Below are 15,197 nucleotides of genomic sequence, written 5' to 3'. Positions count from 1 at the left end.
GGACGACTATATCATATAGCTGCCATAGGAACGATCTTAAAATCGGTGGGAAAATAATATGAAACAAATTATAACTTCGGTGTTTTTTAACATATAACCTCCTACGCTTGGAAATAACATATTTTAATTAGTTCTGAATTTCGAATTTAATTTTATCAAAATCGGACGGTTTTTTAACATATAACCTCCTACGCTTGGAAATAACATATTTTATTTACTTCTGAATTTCGAATTTAATTTTATCAAAATCGGACGACTATATCATATAGCTGCCATAGGAACGATCGTAAAATTGGTGGGAAAATAATATGAAACAAATTATAGCTTCGGTGCTCCTTAACACATAACCTCCTACGCTTGGAAATAACATTTTTTAATTAGTTCTGAATATCGAATTAAATTTTATCAAAATCGGACGACTATATCATATAGCTGCCATAGGAAAGATCGTAAAATCGGTGGGAAAATAATATGAAACATATTATCGGTGTTTTTTAACATATAACCTCCTACGCTTGGAAATACCATTTTTTAATTCATTCTGAATTTCGAATTTAATTGTATCAAAATCGGACGACTATATCATATAGCTGCCAAAGGAACGATCGTAAAATTGGAAATAAAATTTTTAATTAGTTCTGAATTTTGAATTCAATTTTATCATAATCGGACGACTATATCATATAGCTGCCATAGGAACGATCGTAAAATCGGTGGGAAAATAATATGAAACAAATTATAACTTCGGTGTTTTTTAACATATAACCTCCTACGCTTGGAAATAACATTTTTTAATTAGTTTTGAATTTCAAATTAAATTTTATCAAAATCGGAAGACTATATCATATAGCTGCCATAGGAACGATCGTAAAATTGGTGGGAAAATAATATGAAACAAATTATAGCTTCGGTGTTCCTTAACATATAACCTCCTACGCTTGGAAATAACATTTTTTAATTAGTTCTGAGTTTTGAATTCAATTTTATCATAATCGGAAGACTATATCATATAGCTGCCATAGGGACGATCGGAAAATTGGTGGGAAAATAATATGAAACAAATTATAGCTTCGGTGTTTTTTTTTAACATAAAACCTCTTAAGCTTGGAAATAACATTTTTTTAAATTATTTTTGAATTTCGAATTAAGTTTTATCAAAATCGGATGACTACATCATATAGCTGCTATAGGAACGATCGTAAAATCGGTGGGAAAATAAAATGAAACAAATTATAACTTCGGTGTTTTTAACATATAACCTCCTACGCTTGGAAATAACATTTTTTAATTCATTCTGTAATTTGCAACGCAGTAAAGGTGACGTTTCCGACCCCATAAAGTATATATATTCTTGATCAGCATGACTAGACGAGTCGATCTAACCATGTCCGTCTGTCCGTCTGTCCGTCCTACGTTTCTACGCAAACTAGTCTCTCAGTTTTAAAGCTATCGGGCTGAAACTTTCCCAAAAGTCTTATATCTCTTGCAGGTAGTATATAAGTCGTAACCAGCCGGATCGGACAACTATATCTTGAAGCTCCCATAGGAATAATCGAAAAAAAAAATGTTAACAAATTATATCTTTGGTGTTTTTTAACTTATTACCTCCTTTCCTTGGAAATAACATTTTTTAATTAGTTCTGAATTTCGAATTTATTTTTATCAAAATCGGACGACTATATCATATATCTGCCATAGGAACGATCGTAAAATTGGTTGGAAAATAATATAAAACAAATTAAAACTTCGGTGTTTTTTAACATATAACCTCCTACGCTTGGAAATAAAATTTTTTAATTCATTCTGAATTTCGAATTTAATTTTATCAAAATCGGACGACTATATCATATAGCTGCCATAGGAACGATCGTAAAATCGGTGGGAAAACAATATGAAACAAATTATAGCTTTAATGTTTCTTAACATAAAACCTCCTAAGCTTGGAAATAACATTTTTTAATTAGTTCTGAATTTCGAATTTAATTTTATCAAAATCGGACGACTATATCATATAGCTGCCATAGTAACGATCGGAAAATTGGTGGGAAAATAATATGAAAAAAATTATAGCTTCGGTGTTTTTATACCCTTGCAGAGGGTATATTGATTTCAGTCAGAAGTTTGCAACGCAGTGAAGGAGACGCTTCCGACCCCATAAAGTATATATATTGATCAGCATGACTAGACGAGTCGATCTAGCCATGTCCGTCTGTCCGTCCGTTTCTTCGCAAACTAGTCTCTCAGTTTTAAAGCTATCGGGCTGAAACTTTCCCAAAAGTCTTATATCTTTTGCAGGTAGTATATAAGTCGGAACCAGCCGGATCGGCCAACTATTTCTTATATCTCCCATAGGAATAATCGGAAAAAAAAAATTTAATAAAATTATATCTTTGGTGTTTTCCTGCTTATAACCTCCTAAGCTTGGGAACAGCATTTTTTAATTCGTTTTGAATTTTGAATTAAATTTTATCGAAATCGGCCGACTATATCATATAGCTGCCATAGGAACGATCGGAAAATTGGTGGAAAAATAATATGAAACAAATTATAGCTTCGGTGTTTTTCAACATATAACCTCCAACGCTTGAAAATAACATTTTTTAATTAGTTCTGAATTTCGAATTTAATTTTATCAAAATTGAAAGACTATTGCATATAGCTGAGATAGGAACAATCGTGTTTTTCAACATATAACCTCCAACGCTTGGAAATAACATTTTTTAATTAGTTCTGAATTTCGAATTTAACTTTATCAAAATCGGACGACTATATCATATAGCTGCCATAGGAACGATCGGAAAATTGGTAGGAAAGTAATATGAAACAAATTATAGCTTCGGTGTTTTTTGACATATTATCTTATACTATTGGGAATATCATTTTTTGTGTTTTTAAATTAAATAATTATAGCTGCTGCTAACTTCCTTTCTGGTTTTAAATGTTCTTCTACATTTGTGCTTGCTAATGTCATCCATATATACAATAACTTTGTTCTCTCTAATCAAATCGAAAACATCTTGTTTGCGAAACGTTGAAATATCGCCGAAGCATTTTTTATGCCCATAGGCATCCTCGAAAATTCAAACTGTCCTAAGGGATTTACGAAAAAAGTGTATTTTACTGATTTGTCACTCACAAAAACGTAAAAGGATCCATTTTTTAGATCGAGCTTTGAGAATATACTTTTATTGACTAGCTTGTCAAAAAGGTCATCTTTTAAAGGTAAGGGATAGTTTTCTTTTATTAGAACTTTGTTTAGCTTCCTAAAGTCTAAGCATAATCTAAGATCTTCAGTTTTTTTCTTTACTAATACAATTGGTGAAGTGAATTCCGATTCGCTATTTCGTATTATTCCTTTTTCCAGGTATTCGTCTAACAATTTTTGGAGCTGTTCCTTTTTCACTATATAGTCGCCTAGGTGAACAGCTGAATGGCTTAGATTTTTCTATGTTAATTTTCATTTCACATCTGGTAAATGGTATTTCTGGTCTTTTTGCAGTAATATATAATTCCCTAAACATCTTGTCAAACCTTGATTTGGTCTCATAGCTGATATCCTTACCGTAGCTATAAACCGGGAATTTATCATCAACTACCATGATGTTTAACATATCTTCCTCAAATCTTTCTTTGACAGGCTTTCAATCTGTTTTCCTAACAGATGCTGTTTACATTTCTCTTTTGCCAACAGTCGCTTCCTAACAGTCTCTATTCCTACCAGTTGTGCTTAAACGGTTGCTTCCCCTAACAGTTGATCCTTAACAGTTTCTTCCTCTAACAGTTGTTCGTTAACAGTCTCATCTCCTAGCAGATGTTCCTTAACAGTCGCATCCTTTGTAGTATTTCTTTGGCAATCTGTAATGCAATCATCTGCTAATTCCGATGTTGCAAGAGGTTGACCCATCGTCTCATAGTCTTCAAGTTGTCAGTATTATTATTAAAATAACTATCTTCATGGGTTTCTAGATTAATGCTGAATCCACATATTTCCATGAAATCTCTTTCCAAAATTGCATCATGTCCCATGGACTCATCAGCGACGATTATCAAATCAAAATAAATCTTTATTTATTTTTTTATGACAAAGCACAACGTTTTTCCAATAACGTTGAGTTGGCTCTTATTTATACCATTATACATAACGTTAACTTTATTAATTATTAGTCCAACTGGAACTTTAGAAAGCTTTATGAAAGATATCACGCTCCCAGAGTCTATGAGGCATTCTGCAATAATTATAATATTTGAATTATTGAATGATACGATTCAATTGGAACACTTGGAAATAGTCGTTTTAAGATGAAAGATAACTTAAAATTTTTCAATCGAAGATGCAAGTTTGTATGTGCTATCGTGAAAGACTTTGTTCGAGTCTGTACATGCTTTAAATAGCTCTAGATTCATATATCATTTTGAAATAAAAGATATATTAACACTGCAGAACAAAAAGTTTTCAGAAAAATAAGCACAGAGCACGTCACATTAATCATTTTAAGGATTGATGGATAGAAATTAAAATAAATAACTTTTTGACGTAATAAAGAGTATTAATTTATTAGATTTAATATAAAAATCACTGATCTAAATACAATGAGCATTAATTGGCTTTCATTTCAGTTTCGCTGCCGTTGTTGTGAGCGTGCCTCGGGAGCAACCCCTTCAATTAAGAACATGCCACGGGAGAGATCCGATTCCGATTGCGCAGATGGAAGCAGGTCGAATGAAGTGGCCATTCACCAATGAAAATACCTTCGCCTTGCATATGTAAAAACTTCTAAAATACCGAATTGTGGGATTATACAGTGAAGCCATATTTTCTTTTTTCGGTATTCAGTATACACTAGTCCGATTTCCATCATTCGATAGTTTTGGTATTTTTTAATAAGTCCTGCGTAGGTATTTTTAACATGAACAAGTACTAATACTAACGCGGCTATTCCACGGCATTGTTCGGCTCATTCATTAAAGCCTTAGAAAGAGACAAATACATATGACATTTACTGGGATTTGCTTTAATTAGCATTTTAACGTTAACTTCAAACGTTATAATTCAAATAGCTTGAACAAGCTTTTTTAAATGTTCAAAGCTTTTAAAACTTTCGGATATACTTCCGTTTAGCTCCAACGCCCGATTTTGTTCAAACCTTCTATATCGACGGGTTTTTGGGTCCTGATTACGAGAAAAATAGTCAAAGTTGGCGCAAATAGCGGAATCTTGGAAAATAATGGTAAAAACCGTAAAATTTTTGGTTTACTTGCGGTTTTTTCCGAAAATATAAGGAAAATCAAAAATGTTTCAGACAAAATATTTTAAATAGGAGGTGAACATTTAAAAATATTGCAATATACCGCCATGAAAATGGCGACAAATAGTTTCGATTAATCGATAACAGCATTTTAGGTGATGGACCTCTTGCGACTTTTTATGATTTATGTTCTTTTTTCCCATTTAGCGAAATATACAAGTAAAAAAATAAAATTAGGTACACACATACATACCGAAGATAGTACTATGGCCCGAGAAAGTAAAGCGCCGCGAACAAAAATGTTTCGCTTGCCACATTAGAAATGCTTATTGTATAATTTTTGTTAATACATTTATTTCCGTTTTATAATTTGAATTTTATTTTGTTTTCTTACCTTAAGTTTTTAACTACGACAACTGAAATGCTCTTTGTTGCTCTTGTTGTACCATCACTAAAACAACGAGTGACATCGATATCGATATCGACACGTCGATATAACAACAAGCATTCGTGCGATATATCGGGCAAAATGACGCAATTGTGCTCCAACGGTTTATTATTTTCAAACCTTGTGAAAATGTAATCTTTTTTAGCATTTTTAACGAAAACGAAAAATTATTCATTTTTTAGTAGCTTTCATTTCTCCCTGGCAAACTTTTTGATTAAGTTAATATATTCGAAGATATCTACGAAAAACTGTTATTATTTTTCCCGTAATCAGAACCCCAAATAACGTGGATATTGAAAGTTTGAACGATTCGGGCGTTGGAGCTAAATGGAAGTTCACCAAAATATACATTCATTTATCGCATATAAGTCACTTCTAGACGATAGGAAGACGTAGTACACATTTTACAAAAACAACAAGGAAGAATGCTATAGTCGAGTGCCTCGACTATCAGATACCCGTTACTCAGCTTAAGGGACAAAAGGGAAATGGAGATAAGCAAGCAGCAAAGCAAGACTGAAATGCGCCACCACCGGCGGTAGACAGATTTAAGCGTTATGGGCGTTAGGGTGGGAGTGGCAAATTTGGGTCAATCGATAGGTATTGACGAGACCAATACAGTTCAGTTAAAATTTTGTATCTAGCATGAAAATTGTGGGCGCCACAGGTTTGGGCGGTTTGTGCGCGTTAGAGTGGGCGTGGCATATTCGCGTAAAAAACTTGCGCTGCGCTCAAGCCTACGGAATCTAAGTCTGAAATCCCGTTTCTCTATCTTTGATATTTTCCGAGATATCCGCGTTCATATTTACGATTTTTTGAAGTTTGTGGGCGGTTTGTGGGCGTTAAAGTGGGCGTGGCAATTTTTTTGTAGGTCAATCGGTAGGTATTGATGAGAACAATACATTTCAAATAAAATTTTTGTTCTAGCATCAAAACTGTAGGAGCCACAGTTTTGGGCGGTTTGTGGGCGTTAGAGTGGGCGTGGCACTCTTCTGAAACAAACTTGCGCTGCGCAAGAATCTCAGGAATCTGCATGCCTAATCTCAGTATTCATACGGACAGACGGACAGACGGACATGGCTAGATAGACTCGGCTAGTGATCCTGATCAAGAATATATATACTTTATGGGGTCGGAAACGCTTCCTTCTGCCTGTTACATACTTTCCGATGAATCTAGTATACCCTTTTACTCTACGAGTAACGGGTATAACTAGTGGGGAAAAACAGGCGATAAAAGGGGGTCGCGGTAATTTTCCGTTACCCCTCTTTATACCCTTGCAGAGGGTATATTGATTTGAGTCAGAAGTTTGCAACGCAGTGAAGGAGACGTTTCCGACCCCATAAAGTATATATATTCTTGATCAGCATGACTAGACGAGTCGATCTAGCCATGTCCGTCTGTCCGTACGTTTCTACGCAAACTAGTCTCTCAGTTTTAAAGCTATCGGGCTGAAACTTTCCCAAAAGTCTTATATCTTTTGTAGGTAGTATATAAGTCGGAACCAGCCGGATCGGACAACTATTTCTTATAGCTCCCATAGGAATAATCGAAAAAAAAAAATTTTTTAAATTATATCTTTGGTGTTTTTTAGCATATAACCTCCTAAGCTTGGAAATAACATTTTGTAATTAGTTTTGAATTTTGAATTAATTTTTATCGAAATCGGACGACTATATCATATAGCTGCCATAGGAACGATCGGAAAATTGGTAGGAAAATAATGTGAAACAAATTATAAATTATCTTATACTATTGGGAATATAATTTTGTGTGTTTTTAAATTTAATAATTATAGCTGCAAGGGTATATAAGCTTCGGCTTGCCGAAGCTAACTGCCTTCTTGTTTGAATTACTTTTGAACGGGACATCGGATTTCAACAAATGAGCTGTCATTCGACGCGTATTCTCAGTAAGAATTAAACTAGCTAAACAGCCGGGGGTTTTTATCCCCACCGTATCCAGCAGCTCCAATTTTCTAAATTTTTACTTTTACTTTTTCACCGGACTTGCTCCCAAACAAATCTATATTTCGAAAGTTTTAGTATGCAATTTTCTTAGTTTTTGCGATACCTTTCGATTGGTGTATCACTCCATAATGGCAGATTTTTAATTCTGCGGCTATATATACCACTACGTGTACTGCCGTCCACAGTGATATATAATTCTAAACAAGGAAGAACGCTATAGTCGAGTACCTCGACTATCAGATACCCGTTACTCAGCTAAAGGGACCAAAGGAAAGTGGAGATATGCAAGCAGGAAATGCGACACCTACCGGCGGTAGACAGATTTAAGCGTTGTGGGCGTTAGAGTGGGCGTGGCAAAGTTTTTTTTAAGTCAATCGATAGGTATTGACGAGACCAATACATTTCAGTTAAAATTTTTTATCTAGCACGTAAATTGTGGGCGCCACAGGCTTGGGCGGTTTGTGGGCGTTAGAGTGGGCGTGGCAAACTTTTTTTGAAATCAATCGATAGGTATTGACGAGACCAATACATTTCAGTTAAAATTTTTTATCTAGCATGAAAATTGTGGGCGCCACAGATTTGGGCGGTTTGTGGGCGTTAGAGTGGGCGTGGCATATTCGCGTGACAAACTTGCGCTGCGCTCAAGCCTACGGAATCTAAGTCTGAAATCCCGTTTCTCTATCTGTGATATTTTCCGAGATATCCGCGTTCATATTTACGATTTTTTGAAGTTTGTGGGGGGCTTGTGGGCGTTCAAGTGGGCGTGGCAAACTTTTTTTTAGGTCAATCGGTAGGTATTGATGAGAACAGTACATTTCAGTTAAAATTTTTGTTCTAGCATCAAAACTGTAGGAGTCACAGTTTTGGGCGGTTTGTGGGCGTTAGAGTGGGCGTGGCAGTCTTCTGAAACAAACTTGCGCTGCGCAGGAATCTCAGGAATCTGCATGCCTAATCTCAGTATTGTAGCTCTTATAGTTTCCGAGATCTCAGCGTTCATACGGACAGACGGACAGACGGACAGACGGACATGGCTAGATCGACTCGGCTAGTGATCCTGATCAAGAATATATATACTTTATGGGGTCGGAAACACTTCCTTCTGCCTGTTACATACTTTCCGACGAATCTAGTATACCCTTTTACTCTACGAGTAACGGGTATAAAAATGTATAAGGACTATAATAAACTTTCATGTTTCACTTCGGCTTAACTTTATTGTAATAAGGTATGGGTTGTTTACATTCACATACTAATAACAATGAAACATATAATATGAATATTAAACTTTTTTATAACAAATTTTATCGCTATTTTATTAGCACAAGTTTGGAATCTCAAGGGCTGTATAGTTTCAGATTCCAAGAGAAATCTGTCGTTTCTTACATTTCCCGCCGAACTAGAGGGTTTTTCCAAAGTGGTACAATAAATAGATCAAGTTTTTCTATTTCGATTAACTTCATGCAAGTAAAGGACCCTAAAACCATAACAGATTTTCCGTTTGAAAAAATCTAATAAGAATTTTTTTCATCAAATTGGTCTTTTTCTTTTTAACTCGAATAAGTATGAAATATTACGTATACGGAGCTGAAACGAGTTGCACTTTTTATCGCTTAATATCTTCCAAACGGTTATTTTAAGGGCAAAAAGTGTTATATAAAAACAGTTCAATTTCGACAGTCGATACGAGCGGTTGTGCCATTCTTGTCTTCTCTCAAGTAATAAACCTTCAATCTTCCGAATCGAACCACCCGCCGCGACCCCGCGCCTACCTATTGATTTCTTATCAGCAATTCAAATCAGCAACTACTGTCTTCGTCGCCAAAAACCGTCGCGTAGTCAACTGAAGACGAAAAATGCTTGACCCCCCCTGGAAACGACCCCCCGCACCTGACGGGAAGTACCTAATTATCGCTCGATCCGACGACAACAACGACGGTTCCCTAGCAATGATCTCGCCGTTTACATTGAAAAAAAATCATTGACGTAACCGTTGGAGGAGTAGTTGAAGAATGCAAGAAACTTAGAGATGGAAATACACTGGTCGGCATATGTATTTTGACAAAACAAAAGTTAAGTATACTCATAACTTGAATTTACTTCTTGTAAACTATAGGCATCAATGGAAAGGTAATTTCAATGCCGTTTGAATGATACAATACATTTCTTTACCCATTCATTATTTATTGAAAAGGACGAATTTGTGTAAATCAACTTTTAAATTTTTTTTAAAAACTTTTTTCCTCGACTTGAAAACTTAAATTTTTTGATGCAAAAAGTTTTTTCAAACAAAAATAATAGTAACTGCAAAAAGAATTTTTCAAAAATAATTTTTCTTATATTTTTTATGAATTTTTGAAAATGCTTAAAAACAGGCATTTGAGCCATATTTTTCTCTTTTTCATACAAATTTTTTCCGACATTGTCACCTTCAAAAAATCATAAAAAATATAAGGAAAATGAGTTTTGAAAAATTCTTTTTGCAGTTACTATTATTTTTGTTTGAAAAAACTTTTTGCATCAAAAAATTTAAGTTTTCAAGTCGAGGAAAAAAGTTTTTAAAAAAAATTTAAAAGTTGATTTACACAAATTCGTCCTTTTCAATAAATACTGAATGGGTAAAGAAATGTATTGTATCATTCAAACGGCATTGAAATTACCTTTCCATTGATGCCTATAGTTTACAAGAAGTAAATTCAAGTTATGAGTATACTTAACTTTTGTTTTGTCAAAATACTTATGCCGACCACTGTATTTTGATCAAAACCAAAAACCAGACCCAAACGGACAAACTCTTAAATCTAAAAATGATCCCCGGCGACATCCCTGTAACAGTCTCAGAACATCGATCGTTAAACACCTGCATAGGAGTTATATAATGCCCAGACCTAAATGGAATCGATACCGAGGAAATCCTGGATAACTTAAAATCCCAAAAAGTAGTCGAAATAAGGAAAATTACCAAGTACATACAACGCAAACCTACTGACACTGGGTTATTAATAATAACTTTTTCGCTACAAAATATCCCCGAATTTATTTACGTCGGTTACGAACGTGTTAAGGTACGCACTTAAATTCCACCGGTAATGCGTTGCTTTAACTGCCTGCGAATCGGACACCCATCCAAGCACTGTAAAAACGCCGAACTATGCCTTTCTTGCAGTCAACCAGCCCACCTCAATCTCGAACTGGGAGAGTCATGCACCAACAACTTAAGTTGCATCAACTGCATGGACAGAAAATACCCCAACAACAATCACCATGCCAGAGATAAGGTATGTCCTGTCCTTATCACCTACAAGGAAATCCAGGCAATCAAGGCCATACAAAAAGTAAACAACCGCGAGGCTTGGACCATTTATAAGACAAGACACCAACACGACGGATCCCTCTACTCTACAGTGGCTAGTCCTAACCATGGCAAGCCGCAACAACAAGCTGCAAAAACCTCCACATCAGACTTCACACCACCACCGACAACAACAACCAAACAACAAGATACAACGGACAATAAGAAGAACGGAGCAGATCAACCCTCCTGCAGTATTATTCGACCTTCAATTCAATACGAAAGCGAGGAAGAGATGGCTACAGCTTCTGACACCTCGCAACCACCTACTAACGATAAGTCTAATTTCACTACTAAAATCTACCCTTCCAAACTATCCAAAAGAGAGAAAAGATTCGTTAAACAATATTATATGCTAACTAGGTCCAAAATCAAAGCCACAGTCAACTCCAACAATACAAAAACCATAAACTAAATCCTAAGTTACGCTTTAAGCCATTACATTACCAACTAAATATTATGACTATTTCAATACTACAATGGAATATGAACGGCTACTTAAACCACTACAAGCAACTCCAACTCCTGATAAAAAAATACACTCCACAAATTATATGTCTACAAGAAACTCACCTAATACCCTATAAAAACTTTCCCACTCCAATCAATTACACTATATATACTCTTAACTCTGCTGTCAATGCCTCTGGAGGCGTTGCTATCCTAGTACACAACTCAATTCAGCACACCGAAATTCATCTTCCACAAGACTTTGAGTCACTCTGCTCTAAAATCCAATCCAAGTATACCTTCAACATAATCTGCTCTTACATCCCACCAAGACAACATTTTACATGCAACAACCTTGAAAATGTATACAGCGATTTATCTACCCCCACCCTCATTACCGGGGACTTCAATAGCTGGCATACGTTATGGGGTTCACCCAAGAATAACAAAAAAGGAAATACACTTGCCCAATTTATTCACCAATCTCCTCTCACCCTATTAAACGATGGTTCTCCCACACATTTCAGCACCCACAACACTCTCACACACGTCGATCTCACTCTCGCATCTGCGACCCTTGCCCTCGAATCCGATTGGTTCATCGAGTCAAGTACGTTTGGAAGCGACCACTTTCCTAAATTCAAATTAGATGACGCAAACTGGCCTAAATCCGTCGAAGCTAGTAACTACTTCCAGCTTCAACGGCCCATTAGCCACAATCTTAACAAGGAAGCCGCTATCCTTAAAAGAATAGTTCACCAAAGCGCTAACTGTTCTATCCCACAATCCATACCTAATCCCCATTCAAAGCGCACAGTACCATGGTGGAACACTCACCTACAAACACTTAAAAAATCAAAAAACGCTTACTTTAATATCCTTCGACGAAACATCTCCAACACGAACATAATTAACTATAGAAGAGCCAATGCCCTTCTCAAACGCGAAATAAAAATAGCTAAACGTAACTCTCTAGAAAAATTCACCTCCGAAATTAATCCAACCTCTTCGACCTCCAAAATTTGGAGTAATCTTCGAAGATTCTGTGGACTTCGACCAAGAATCGGTATCCACTGCATCGCACAACCAAATTCACCCACTAAAATAACAAATAGCTTAGAAATAGCCAATGAACTATGTTCCTTTTGTGAATCAAGTGACGATAATTTCTCAGCAACCTTCACCCACCACAAAAATAACATACTACCCATCCACCAGAATTACCAGCCTTCCACTAGCGCATTAAAAATCGATTCTCCCATCACCTCCCTTGAACTCAACATAGCCCTGTCAAAGCAAAAAGGAAAGTCCCCAGGTCTCGATCGTGTCTCCTACCAAATGCTAAAGAACCTCCACCCAGCTGTAAAACTCAGACTACGTGATCATTTTAACAATATATTTAACAGCTTTATCCCACAACATTACAAACTTAGTAAAATTATACCAATTCACAAACCAAATACAGACTAAACATCCCTAAACTCTTATCGTCCCATATCCCTTAATTCATGCTTCGCTTAACGCTAGACAAAATCATTGCTAATCGGCTATGGTGGGTTGTTTCCTACAACAACTCGATCGATAGTCGTCAAACTGGGTTTCGAAAAGGGAAGTCAATACCAGACAATCTTCTGGTTTTAGATCACCTGAAATCCTCTTCCTTATCAACGAAGAATCACTTATCAGTGATCTCACTTGATTTTACAAAAGCGTTCGATAAAATTGGAATCCATACTGTTGTCGACGAACTGCAGTCATGGAAAATCGGCCCTAAGATTATAAATTACTGCATTATTTTCATGACCAACAGAAAAATCAAAGTCTATGTCAATAACCACCTTTCATTCACCCGCCCACAACACAACGGCATTCCCCAGGGTTCGCCACTCTCAGTAATTCTGTTCCTCATCGCGTTTAACAAACTAAATTCAGTTATCCTTAGTCACAAACAGTTCAACTTTTGCGCCTACGCCGACGATTATCACATATTTAAAAAGATAAACAAAGACACACAAATAAATATTGACCCCCTCCTCAATGATATCCACTCTTGGTGTGAATACTCCGGCGCTGTCCTCTCACTCAATAAGTGCAAACACCTTCATTTTTGTAAAAAACACACCTGCCAACTTCGAATATCCACTACACTTGCACCAATAGACAATACTAACACGTTAAAAATATTAGGAATAACATTTAATAAGAAATTGAATTGGACAGATCACGTAGCTAGCCTCGTCTCGTCCCTCTCAAATCGCCTCAATATCATAAAGTGCATATCGAGCAACAAGTTCAACTGCAATCACCTCACCATCTTAAACATTATAAAAGCGCTTATTCTGTCAAAAATCGACTTCGGCTTACCCTTTTACGGTAATTGCACAACATCCACAATTAAGCCAATTAAAAGCATTTACCACTCTGCCATCAGATCAGCACTAGGTGCTTTCCGAACCACCCCTATCCATAACATTCTCTTCGAGTCTAACATGATGCCAATAGATATCCGAACCAAGTTTTGCATTTCCAAAACTATAAAACCCATCCTACTCTCCCATAACTCTCCGCTAAAATCTATAGTTACCAAAATATTAAAAAGAAAGAAGCGAAACCCAAAGATTCTATCTGTCGTCCACAGAGCCTTGAATTCCGCCGTTGAACTTGGTTTACCAACCAAACCACCCATTAACCCACCCTGGTCGGATGTATCCAATTTGATAGATACAACTCTGCGTAAACTACCGAAATCCACCACTCCACAACTAGTCTACCAGCAAAAGTTTCTCTCATTCAAAAACAAATACCCGACCAGCACATTCATCTACACCAATGGTTCCAAAATTTCAGGCGCGACATCCTTTAGTGTAGTATCCAACGACATAAGCCAACAGCACTTCCCAGTCGTGAGTGAGCATCAAAAAGGTGTTCCGGAAGTGATGAGTCTGTCCATTCTTTTTACACGGGTGCGGGACAAAAAAGAATGCACCCGTTGCATGCTTCTGGAAGCATATATCTGGAATGCACCTGGAAGTAACAAACTAAACACATTCTGGGTGTACTCTTTTGTAATGCACCTGGAAGCAACATACTAAACACCTTATGGGTGTATTCTTTTTTAATGCACCTGGAAGCAACATACTAAACTCCTGGGTGTACTCTTTTTTAATGCACCTGTAACATGTACCCAGGAATGCACCTAGAAGCATTCAAAAATCAAATATCTGGAAGTTTTCCCCAGGAATACATAAGACTGGATTTCAATTTCATATTTATTTTTTATTTCAATATTCAAGAACTCAACTAATTTTTCATCGGAGTCACTCTCCTTCTGTACGGGGCTTTGCTGCTTCCTTCTTGTTGATGTACTTTTATCATTTACGCAGTTCAGTCCTTGGTGTGCCCATTCATTTCATGCGATTCTGAAAGATATAAAGGAAATTTAATATTATATATTTTGAAACATGTGTATATATATAACAATTATACAATATATTTATTTTGTCACATTAACACTGTTGTATGTACGATTTACATTCAAATAATTATTATTTTATTAATTTAATTTGTTTTTAGTTTGAATGTTCAATGTACATGTACTCTGTTTTGTTCATATTGAACTGTGTTGTGCTCATATTGAACTAAATTATCTACACTTTGCTTACCTGTGAAAATATTGATGTAAAATTGGTGGCAGAAAGCAACAAACTTTTTCAAAACACGAGGCACGAACTTCA

Source organism: Drosophila subpulchrella, unplaced genomic scaffold, assembly GCF_014743375.2.
Source record: "Drosophila subpulchrella strain 33 F10 #4 breed RU33 unplaced genomic scaffold, RU_Dsub_v1.1 Primary Assembly Seq15, whole genome shotgun sequence".
NCBI lineage: Eukaryota > Metazoa > Arthropoda > Insecta > Diptera > Drosophilidae > Drosophila > Drosophila subpulchrella.
The sequence above is the reverse complement of the archived record's forward strand: the minus strand, read 5'-3'. Positions refer to the sequence as shown.